The sequence below is a fragment of the Prosopis cineraria genome, unplaced genomic scaffold, assembly GCF_029017545.1.
Source record: "Prosopis cineraria cultivar Desert tree isolate PC_DT_omini unplaced genomic scaffold, ASM2901754v1 PC5, whole genome shotgun sequence".
Taxonomy (NCBI): Eukaryota; Viridiplantae; Streptophyta; class Magnoliopsida; order Fabales; family Fabaceae; genus Prosopis; species Prosopis cineraria.
The window spans coordinates 3,350,423-3,363,069 of record NW_026555336.1 but is presented as its reverse complement, the minus strand read 5'-3'; the positions used below and the strand labels follow the sequence as shown (position 1 = coordinate 3,363,069).

At 32.9% G+C, this 12,647-nt stretch overlaps 2 pseudogenes; one reads left to right on the top strand and one right to left on the bottom strand.

The window, feature by feature from the left end:
* The first annotated feature begins 5,781 nt into the window (after positions 1-5,781).
* LOC129311395 (probable LRR receptor-like serine/threonine-protein kinase At4g37250) lies at positions 5,782-9,713 on the top strand (annotated as a pseudogene).
* Positions 9,714-11,863: 2,150 nt separating this feature from the next.
* LOC129311470 (cyclin-D3-3-like) overlaps positions 11,864-12,647 on the bottom strand; it is a 937-nt pseudogene continuing 153 nt past the window's right edge.

Sequence of the window (12,647 nt, the reverse complement as noted above, 5' to 3'; positions counted from 1 at the left end):
AAGCTTGTTTTTCATTGTTTTTATTGTAGGGGCATATCATACCTCGAAAGAAAGGAATTCTAGAGTGTTTCAAAATGCTCATTCGTAAATTATACAAAACATAAGGATGAAAATTAAGACTAGTTGCTCATGTATTGTCATGTCTTCCCAAGAAAATTAAGACCAGTTGATATATATAGATTTTCTTAAAGCGTACAATATTGTGTATATTGAAATAGATTCCTTATTTTTAGTTTTTGTTATATGTTGTATATGTTTCGTTTGTCGGGCATCACACACACATCAACACACAGACACATATAAAGTTAAAGGACACAAGATATTACTATCATGGGAGCATTTGACACAAATCATATACACATGGTAAGAAAATTAAAAAGTTTTATGGAGGCAGCTGCCTCTGTACATGTTAGGAATAATTCCGTATATACGAAATGATATTATCTTAACCAATATATGTGTGCGTACATGAAATTAAAACATATCATGTAATTTTTAATCAACTAATCAATTTGAATATTGCCTGCCAACATTGGCATCCGATAACTAAGAGGATTCTCTTGATTTTGCACGACTTTCATTTGTTGAAAAGCTTATTTTGATTGAATTTTTGATTTGTTTATCCTTATTTTTTATATAAAACATGTATAGATGTTGTTAGATTTTATATGTGTTAATTTTACTTAAGGATTATGGTTTATATCAAAATAATTTAAGCCGGTCGGACTTAGGAGTTACTTTTAGTTTAATCCATTTTCCTATAAAAAATATGGACTTAATATTTTCATTCAAAATTCTAACATTAATTTGACTTTAATCTCTAGATTGTTTATTTAATACTTGTTTTTAATAAGATATTAATTGCTTGGAAGTCGGATAGTCACAGGCCACAACGTTAACGTTGTTTGTCTCATGTCTCATGCCATCTTTGTTTATTTGTCATCTCGTCCTATATGACTTAAATTACCTCATGAAAGCAAATTAAAATTCGTACTCTTTTGGTTATCAGCGAAAGGAACTAAAAAGAAAAAAACAGTTAGATTATTTTCTAAAAAAATTAAATTAGGGACACTTGGACCGAATAAAAAAAATACAATGAGACAAAATATACTTCAGTAGAAAGTATTTAAAAAATTCAAATGAAATATTAAAACAGATACAATTTCGAAGAATCTTTAGTTGCTCATTTTGTTTTCCTCGTGTCCTTAATTTTTGCATTGATGATTGGGAAAATTACTTAAAAATCCCATATAATATATTTAAATACTACATAATTTATTGACAACTTAGCAAACGAAAATTAAATGACAACACATTTAGTTATCATTTTCCTTTACTTGCTCAGTTATTAATGGATCTTATAATATTTAATCGTGTTATATGGAAACTTTAAGTTATCCTCCCTTAATAATTAAATAATTGAGAGAATGAGAAATAGACCTTATAAGAATATTAATGTTAAATGATAAAGAAAAGATCTAATGATGGGAACATAATGACTCTATATTTTCATGTATTTTGAGGAGTTTCATTAGTTAATTAGAGAGTCATCTAGTGATTTTTGGTTAATTGTCTTGTGTTTAATGTTTATTTTTGTGTTGGTTAGCTTGCTTATAAACATTGTGCTTTGATTTCTTTTAGAGTAATTTCTATTGTTAATTTGAGTTATTTTAATATTAGGAACCCTTACAAAAACTTGGAAGAAGTGAAGGAAGAAAAATATGATTATTTTAAGGAAAAAATTAGACTTCAATGATTACTTGTTATAGCAAGTTAGTGTTATAAAGCAAATTCTAAACTAGAAATAGAGTTTGTTATAATGGGCACTACAGCAGATTTTGAACCAAAAATGCATAGCATCAATTTTTCAGATAGAAAATAAAAGAGCACGAAAGTTTTCTCATATCTTGACTTTTAGGGAGCATTCTAAACCATAGGAGGTGATTTTGAAGGCTAGACACTAATTTAAGAGCTTGGAGGAAGATGATTCATCCAATTTTTTTGATTCCTTCGAGTTTAATATTGTTTTTCTCCTTCCTCTCCATTGTTTTTGATTTGGCTCTTTCATTACTACAAAATAACTTACAGAATCACTTATTTTTGCCCAACGAGAGTGCTTCAAAAGCACTCCCATATCCAATGCTCCCGTAGATATGGGAGCACTTTTAAAGCCCTTCTATAGGTAACATATATATGAGCATTTTTATTCAAAGCATTCCTATAGGTTTTACTCATGAGAGCGTTATTCATGAAAGTGCTTTCGTAAGTTTCATTAAAAAAAAAAACACTTAAAGACATATGGAAGCGTTCTTTATAAAAGTGCTCTTGTGTGACCCTTGTGGGAGAGCTTTTTGTTAGAGTGCTCCTATAAATGCCAACCTACCGGGGCACTCTAACAAAAAGTGCTCTTGTATGTTGGGATATAGGAGTGCCTTTATTAAGAGTGCTCCCATATCTAAACATTTTAGAGCACTTTCAAAATGAGTGCTCTCACATGTTTTTTTTTTCTTTCAAATTTTTGTTATCTTTTTATACATCTTTTGCTACTCATTACGAATGACAATTATCCCATACCAATATCAAAAAATCAATATAAAAACAAAATAGTTAAACATTAGATGTTATATACAACTAAGGAACTTGAAATTAAAACTAACTTAGATTAAATTTCTAACTTATCTAATCTCTAGTTAGTCTTACAAATAAAACTTTTAGTATCTTTCTAACATTAGATGTTACCTATCACATAAAACTAATTACATCTTTTATTTGCTTCATGGTTAAATGCGAGAATCTTGCTCCAGCAAAATACTACAAGAAAAATCAATGTATAATTAATTATTTATGTTATATGTAAGACATGAATTTAATTTTGAAACACTTATATTTGGCGGAATGATCAACTCTTACTGTGTGATTACTTTTTATATAAACTTTAACACATAGTAACCATATACATGAATTTAATTTTGAAACACTTATATTTGGTGGAATGATCAACTCTTACTGTGTGATTACTTTTTATATAAACTTTAACACATAGTAACCATACTTTCAACTTTTTATTTGTATAGGTGCCTATAAAAATAATAAAATAAGATGTAATTATCCAAAAAGTTAGAAAGAAATGGAACTAATTAACATTTTAGAGATCAAATTACATCTACAATTTGGATCTACAGATCAAATTTGGAGAAAATTCAACAGAACTTCCCTTATAACTTGGATGTTCCATAATTGCCCAGATATTCTACATCAATTCAAAATAGCATATTCAGAATAATAGACATAAAATATTAATCAAATAATCATTTATATACATATATACCAAACATGTTTTATTAAGCAAATAATACAAATTAATCGGTTAATTAAAATCTTCTCTAATATTTAAACTTTCTTTCCAATAGGGTCCCAAGTTTTCATCATTAAATAAATAAATATTACTTAAAATAAAATTAAATCAAAGTTGTAGAGTATACGAAAGTATAATATATCAATCGTTTGAACAACATAGCAAAAGGGGGACAAAAAAGTCACTTTATAAAATTATGAGTTGTTCGTTATAGGCAACGGTTCATTCACCACGACAAACCATGTTGAGGTGAATTTGGTCTACATAATAGTCAACATTTTATATATAAATGGTGGGGATAATTTGTTCAAAATTTTAAAGTTCAAGGCCCACGACGCTACTCATATAATAGTTTAGGGTTTGTAGTCTTAATTAACAAATGACACATCAGCAAGGAACTGTTATGTCAGCAGTTGACTGGAGCCCATGATGAATAGTAATGATGTTAACAAAAAGTTGATGGTAGAGTTTAATTTGCTATGAATTTAAAAGTTTGTGATTTATTTTACACATTTTAAAAGTTCATGGCTCTTTTCACACAATATTTCAAGATTTATTTTGCTCATTAATCCTACATAATATAACCCACAATCCAACAATGACCATAATAAGAAAAACATATATGTTATAAAAAAAAGATAAACATATATGTGAGAAAATTAATACCGCTTGTATCAATTAATATGAATATCAAAATTAATTCGCCAATGGCATCATGCCACAATGGCATAGTTAGCTGGGGTCGGTTATTTATACAACAAATAAATTTGCAAAATTTAAGAAATTTAAGTAGCCACTTGAGATTAACTAAAGTGGTAAAACTTAAAAGTGGAGTGACGGCTAAGGAAAGGTGAACTATTAAACCCATGCATTTTATATGAGAGAGAAATATATAATTAGTTAATTACTCTCAAGATGATAATTTTTTAAATGATTGTATTGACAAAATTATGGTTACTTTATACCTAACTCACAAGTTGAATGAATTGAGATATGAATTTCAGTTAATGTTTAAATCCTTTGGAGTAACAAAAAACGTTGTAAAATTATATTCTCATTTTTTAAAGTTTAGAGATAGACTTAATTTAACGATAAACATATTTTTACTAGTATTTATTGTCATGTGGGTGCTTTTTTTTTTTTTTCCAACGTAGTATGAAGGAGGGTCAAGAAAATGAAATATCTCCCCTAATATCATTTTTATTTAGGACAAAGAATATTACTTATAAATCTATTGATGACACTCCCTCATTCCCTAAACATAAAATATTTTTTAAAAATTTATTTTATTCATAATATAATGGGTGTCAATAATATTTTTAAGTAATTAAATAATTTTTTTTTCTTATCTTAAATAGTTGAGGAGATATTAATTGTGTACCTCAACCTCAAGTATCATGATATTAATTGTGACATTATTAAATAATAAAATTAAAAAATTATTGTGATTTTATGTAATTTTAACTAAATAATACATGTTTATTAGTATGCAGGGATTCGATTAAAAAATTTTATCTACAACTACAGGGATGAAGAAAGTATTTAATTTTTTTAAAAAATTAATTTACAAATTCTTATAGTTTTTTTTAATTTGAAATAAGGGCTCATAGTTTATTTTGTTTTAATTTTGCTTTTATAATTTTATGTGTTAAATTTACCAATCTATAAAGGTTAAAATTTTTAAATTTCTCTGTTAAAAAATAAAATTAAGAAGAATTTTATATAATTTTGTTAAATGATTCTATAATTTTATAATTAATTACATAATTTTATAACTCAAAATTTTTATAAATTGATCAATATTGATATTTATATTCGTTCTATTATTGAACAATAATTTTATATTTTTTAAAAAACATAATTTAACTATTTGGAATTGCAGGTCGCTGGACATTATTTTCTCGTAAATCATGATATACAAGTGCCATGATCTAAGGAATCTGTTTTATTTATTTTTTAATTGAATATATTAGTAGATTTTACAAAAATTGCTATGAAATTTTTAAGGGAAAAAACTTTCATAGTTAACCAAGCTTACATATTTAAGATAATTATTTTTAATTAAATTAAATTAAGACATGTCCATCTTCTATAAATTATTTATTTTAAAATAAACTCCTGTTATTAATATTATTATATATTAAAAACTATTTGTCTTGATTTAATTTGGTAAAAATATATTAATCACATTAAACAAAGTTTTGCCTCATTTTAAAGAGGTATCATCTTAAAATATTTTGATAATGACATTATCAAATTCTGACAACAATTTTTTAAGAACTTATTTGTAAATGATATTAACATTGAAAATGATTATAATTTTTGTTTTTGGGAAATTTTAAGTCGTTGGCAATAATTTCCTCTTAATATATTCACACCATTATTTAAGGAATCAATCATCAAAGCCTTGGTTTCCAAATCTTCCTAGCACCACCTGTGTCTAGTAGTCGCAAAAGATCTATTCTTCCGACACTTTACCCGCAGAGTACTGCGAACCCATTTAACTATTTCCATCTCGTCTTCGCCATAATTCTCTGGTTTTGCTGAGCTGCTCTGTTCTTCATCCTTCTATTTCTTTTTTTCTTTTATTTGTGTTCCAATTCTGTTACATCACAAGTATCTTTCTCCTCTTTTATTCGTCCAGAGATGTGGCCGTCGGATTACACTCTCAAATCATGAGCTTCTCCAGTCTTCTTCCCCATTTATGCTGGAGATTTTTCCTACTTGTTTTTCTTCTTACTGTTGCTGTGAATCCATGTCTTGCATTAAACAGAGATGGTCTCTTGTTGATTTCTTTGAAGTACTCTGTTTTGACTGATCCTTTGTTCCAGCTTGGAAGCTGGAACTACTGGGACCAGACTCCTTGTTTGTGGAAAGGAGTTCAATGCGACGTTGTTCCGGATGCAACGAATTCTTCTCAGGATCGTGTGGTTGGTTTGGCTCTTCCGAATTCTCAGCTTCTGGGCTCCATTCCTGACGATCTTGGTTTGATTGAAAATCTTCGAAGTCTCGACCTCTCTAATAATTCTCTCAACGGCTCTCTTCCCACTTCACTTTTCCAGGCTTCAAAGCTCGGGTTTCTTGATTTGTCTAACAACTTGATCTCCGGGGAGATTCCAGATTCCGTAGTTCAGCTCACTAATCTTCAGCTTCTTAACCTCTCTGACAATGCATTGGCGGGAAACCTTCCCACTGGTCTTGGAAAGATGCAGAATCTAACTGTTGTGTCGGTGAAGAATAATTACTTATCAGGTGGTCTTCCTAGTGGGTTCCGAATGACGCAAGTCCTAGATCTGTCTTCGAACTTGTTGAACGGATCTCTTCCTTCGGATTTCGGCGGTGATCGTCTGCGATACTTGAATATATCCTTCAATAAATTTTCCGGGAAAATCACCCCAGAATTCGCAGATAAAATTCCAAGTAACGCTACAGTTGACATCTCCTTCAACAATCTCGCCGGAGAGATTCCAGATTCCTCCGTGTTCACGAACCTCGATTCAAACTCATTTTCTGGGAATCCCGATCTCTGCGGAGGAGAAATCGATAACCCATGTCCCATCTCCTCGCCACCAGCTCCTTCACCAAACGCCACTGCTCCGACATCTCGTCCTGCATTCGCCGTATTTCCAAGAACACTTGATCCTCCTCAATCGGAGTCAGTAAACGGGCCTTTGCGGCAAGAGAGGACAGGACTAAGAACAGGAACAATCATAGGAATCGTTGTAGGGGACATTATAGGCATCGGAATCTTAGCCGTGATATTCCTATACGTGTTCCAATTAAAAAGAAGGAAGAAGTCGGAGGATGCCCTAAACAAAGAAGCCATCAATGGGTCATCATCGCCGTCCTTCGAGTCAAAAGGGTTCAGAAGTTGGTCATGCTTGCATAAAAACACCGAAGAAGAAGAATCATCATCACCATCAGAATCTACAAGTTCTTCTGAAAGCGAAGTGGAAGCACAAAATGGCGCTAAAAATCAGATTCATAGACAAGAAGAATGTTTGCAGAACAAAACAGGGACGTTGGTGACAGTTGATGGGGAAAGAGAGATGGAGCTGGAGACGCTTCTAAAGGCGTCAGCTTTCATCCTGGGCGCCACCGGTTCGAGCATAATGTACAAAGCAGTCCTCGAAGATGGCACCGCGTTAGCGGTCCGGAGAATCGGTGAGATCGGTGTAGGCCGGTTCAAGGACTTCGAGACGCAAGTCCGGGTCGTAGCCAAACTGGTTCATCCAAACCTGGTTCGGGTTCGAGGATTCTATTGGGGAAATGAAGAGAAGCTTATCATCTACGACTTCGTTCCCAATGGCAGCCTCGCCAATTTTCGCTACAGTAAGTCCCTCGTCCCTTTCTCGCCAATTTTGTTTTTGAATTAAAATTAAAAAAATAGTAATAGTGCGAATTAAGATTAGAATTTAGAACATTCTCTTAAGTTGAATGACGCTGACTAGAGCAGGGTAAGGTGGGATTAATTAAGTAGGATTATGATGTGGTGAGCTTTAGAGGATAATAGAGCTGACGGTGGAGTAGGTGAAACTGAACCCTTCTCTTTAATGCATCCGAGTCAACCTTTCTGAGTCCCACTGCTTTACGTATGGCTTTCTGATCATAAAACGCGTGCTCATAATTACTAACACTGCCCCAGATTTTCTTGTTGGTGTGAACACTGTACCCAGTTTAACATTATTCATTTATTTACGCCCTTTGTTTTCTTTCTTATGTCGCTTGCCTTTCCAACTGAAAGAAAACTTCACCCTTTCCTTCTGCCTCTTGTCACCCCACCGTCTCACGGTCCTCTAAGGTTATATTTTGGATACAGCTTTTTCTAATTTGAAAAGTATTTTTCACATGCTATCCCATGCAATCGTGATTTTATTTATTAAGTCATTTTTAACCTGTTTTATCAAATCAAGAAAAACTTGATTTTTTAATTTTGTTTAAAAATTTAATAAGTTTTAAATTTTATTCTCATTAAATGTGTCCATTAAAATAAAATAATCTGACATTTAATGAAGGAAAAAGGATAAAAAATTTATATAAAAATTAAAAAAGTATTTTATAAACAGGATCAAAATAAGGACGCTCTTTTTCTTAAGACCAAAGGAATAGATATTCTTTGGATATTTATTGTGCTAATGTGAAAGTCTATTTAAAGTCTAATTGAAAGTCTGTTTAGGAAACCCAGCTTTTAATTTTTTGAAACATGAATTGAAGCTATTCTTAATTGATTTTTATATTATCCAACAAAATTTTATGTTTCAAGCCAAGTATTTTAAAAAATATATTCAAACATAGACGGATTGTTGACAAATGGATTTTGCTAAATTGGAAACTAAAATATGTATCATGTAAATATAATTTTAAGTTAAAATTTCAAAAATTCCTATAAATCCTTATGTAAAAAATAAATTTTTTCTGGGATTATTTTTTTCTTATCAATGTACTTGGAAATTGGAAGGTGTTTAATTCTGGAACACAATTTTGAAGTAGATGTGCTTTGCATGTCAGGGAAAGTAGGCTCCGCGCCTTGCCATGTGCCATGGGAAATAAGGCTGAAGATTGCTAGAGGGGTAGCACGTGGGCTGGCTTACCTCCACGACAAAAAGCACGTGCATGGAAATCTGAAGCCCAGCAACATTCTCTGGGCAGTGATATGGAGCCCAAGATTGGAGACTTTGGTCTTGAGAAAATCTAACAGGAGATACCAGTTACAAAGCTGGAGGCTCGGCCCGTATTTTCGGGAGCAAGAGATCCAGTGCGTCACGGGATAGCTTCCAGGATATTAACGTTGGGCCAAGCCCAAGCCCAAGCCCAAGCTCATTAAGCGGTGTCTCCCCTTACCATGCACCTGAGTCATTCAGGAACCTGAAGCCACACCCAAGTGGGATGTCTACACGTTTGGGGTCATATTTCTGGAGCTACTGACGGGAAAGACTGTGGTTACTGATGAGACGGGCCAAGGCACTGGGCTTTTGGCGGAGGATAAGAACAGGGCCTTGAGGATGGCTGATGTGGCAATCCGTGCTGACGTGGAGGGTAAAGAGGCGCCTTGTTGGCTTACTTCAAGCTAGGGTATAGTTGTGTGACCAGCGTCCCTCAGAAAAGGCCGTCAATGAAAGAAGTGTTGTATGCTCTTGATAAAATCACGAGTTCCTTTTCTCCGTCGTCTTCTTCGTCGTGCGCCTATTATTACGGTCACTAAACCCTGTGCCTTTTGTTCTCACACTGCTCTTGTAGAAATTTGTATTTATGATTGACCAATAGCAGTTTAGTAACCATCGTGTGCATTGTGCTTGTATGACAGATTCATTTCCCTAATTATCTAGGAATCTTCTAATAGAATAATCTTTCTAATTTTCTTTTGGTTCTCACGTGTTGACTCAGTCCACTTCACCAAGTTCACTTCCATTGTATCGGATCTTGAGGTTGAATGCCCAGTCTTGTGTTCAATCCCATTCCCATTTAAGTATGTGGTTTGCTGAACATGTGAGGCCAACAATTCTGACGAAGGAAATGATGAAGACAAGTGTAACTGTTCTTAGCACATCCACGTTTTTCAGAACACTGAAGCAACATAACGACCAAATTTGACTCTCAGAAGCAGGCTCGTCATAAGCCCAGAATTATTGTCTGGCAGCACCATAGCTGTCACGTGGAAAATATCTCGCTTACGCCGTGCACTCAAACCATCAAAGCCCATTATGCAGTTCCGACATGTACCGAATCTCTTCAACTTACTCCAATTGGCTCCAGAGTTTTAAATTCCCAGCACAAAGAAAATGCCTTCATATTCAATTATTCACACACCTTTTTTTTTTTCATTACAAATGGAGGCAAAAGTCTGCGTGTAGAAAAAAAAAAAGGAATAAGAAAAAATCAACCCATATTCCTACGACAGTATCTAGGTCGTACTCATAGCTCATGATAGCTAAACATTTGAGAGATGGTTTCATAACACTCCCGGCCTCCATATATAAGAGATTTTTTTTTTAAAAAAATTGTCTTTAAATATAAAATGTTATTAACATATTTTTTTATAAATAGATCATTATATTTTTATTAAATTAAAGAAAAGATAAGTACTTTCATCAATTTACTTTTATTAATTTACGTAATTTAATTAAAAATATCTTATATATAAAAACGAAGAAGAGAGTAATACGTTGTTGAATATTGGTGATCTGAGGATAAAACATTGCGTGAGTTAATCTATGCTAACTCCAATATGGCTCCAAAGTTTTAGCTTTAAACTCCCAGCACAAAGAAAATGTTTTCATGTTCATACCTTTTTTTTTTTAATTACAAATGGAGGAAAAATTCTACATTAGAAAAAAAGGAACAAGAAGAAATGAACCCATATCTCTACATGTAGAAAAAATGGTTCCATAGTAATACATTGTTGGTGATCTGAGAATAAAATATTGGGTGCTAACTATTTTGTGCAAGTGTTTACTTTCCTAGACATGTGCTCATAGAAAACCTTTCAATCATATATAACATTTCCTACTATAACTACAACTCCATAGGTGGGGTGAAATTTGTACTGAATTTTTTTTTGAATGTTCTCTAAGATTTTTCTAAAATTGAAAAACAAATTAACTTTTCTATGTTGGAAATAAAATCCAACATATGAGGCTACACATGTATATATTAAAAATTATGGCCATTATTTAATTAAGTTTAAATAAAGTGGTCTGTCTAGGATAAAGTTGTAAGACTTGGGAGTATAGTTGTAATGGGATAAATGAATAAAAACTAAGGTGATATTTATGATTTGTTAAGGAGCCAAATTATAAATATTACAAACTAACTCTATAAATAAAGGTTATAATTATTGGTTTGGCCAACTAGAAAAAAACGTTCTCCAATGCCCTTCTTAAAAACATACAGAGTTCCCACCAATGATAAATTTAGAAAACACATCCTAGAAATATGGTGATGAATTTAGGTATACTTTCTTGTGTTCTATCTCTATTCCTAAGTTTGATATAGAATAATCTTATAGGCTTATATAAATTAATTTTGACTTCATATATTCTTCTACTGTTATGATCAAATCTATATCATTCTAAAGCTGAGAGTCCAAAAAAGATTTAAACCTTTTGTTAGGCCGATCATTTCCACCATAGTGACATTCACACACATTCACATTAATAGGTTTCGGAAACATCTTCACTTCTGTTATACTCGTGTTACTATTCACAGACCACGGTTTCCCACTAGACACCGTTTCTCATTTTATCTGTCAGCAAAATTAAGATGATGTAAACTTATTCCGAATATTTCGTGTGAACTTGTATCCACAAAGCCGACTCGCAAGTAGAAAATGGAGAAGTGGATGCTTTACTCTATGCCTAATTCATTTTTCGGCCAGGAATGTATAGAACCAAAGAACAAAACTGTGATAACCAAAGTTACATTCCATGATATGATCATTGCCAGATTGATAACGAAAAGAAGACTAGCTAGTAGCTGCCATGTTTGAAATAATACTAACCAGTAGGTAAACTATCGAAGGGCATTAATAACATCAATAAATCAATGGACGCGATTTTATGAAGCCAATTGCATAGGCTGCTCCTGAGACTGAGATCGATTCTTCTTCAACATTGGCTCCTCTGAAACTGAGACTGATCCTACGGCCCACGAATCATTCGAACTATCATAGTTAAAGAAAGCATCGATGACACCATCTGGGCTTCTCGGTTCAGATGGGCGTTCGCGTCTGCTTTGAAGATTTTGGATGTCTTCATGACACCATAGTATTTTCAAAACAAGTTTGTAGCACTGGTTCACTTGTTCCTGTAAGAGTTTACCATCAAATTTGCCCAGTAATTCATCAAAATTTACTAGTATGGAAAACCATAGAAAGAAACCTCGTTGATTTTGAGTAAACCCAGAAGCTGGTTTTCTGTATTCCCCAGCATTAAACGGTTCAATGTCCCGGATAACGTGGACCATTGTAGCCGCAGCTATTATGGAAGGAAGATGACTCATAACCTTCGAATGCTGAAACAAAATGAAGAAAATCCATCATCGGAATGTTTGTCTGATGCCAAACATGGAAGAGTAACTGCATAGGAATAGCTTAACCGCGAGCAGTAAAAGCAAAACGCGTTCGCAGCATCGCAAGAGGAATTCACAGTGCGAGTGGCTCTTTAAACGGAGTGTTCTCACAATGTGGCCGAAGGAAAAGAAATTGGAGTCACAGGATTCATCTTCCATTGAAGAGTTGATAACACTAGAAGCTCCATTCGCTTTATATCTTTTGCTTCGAATTCATACTTGGATT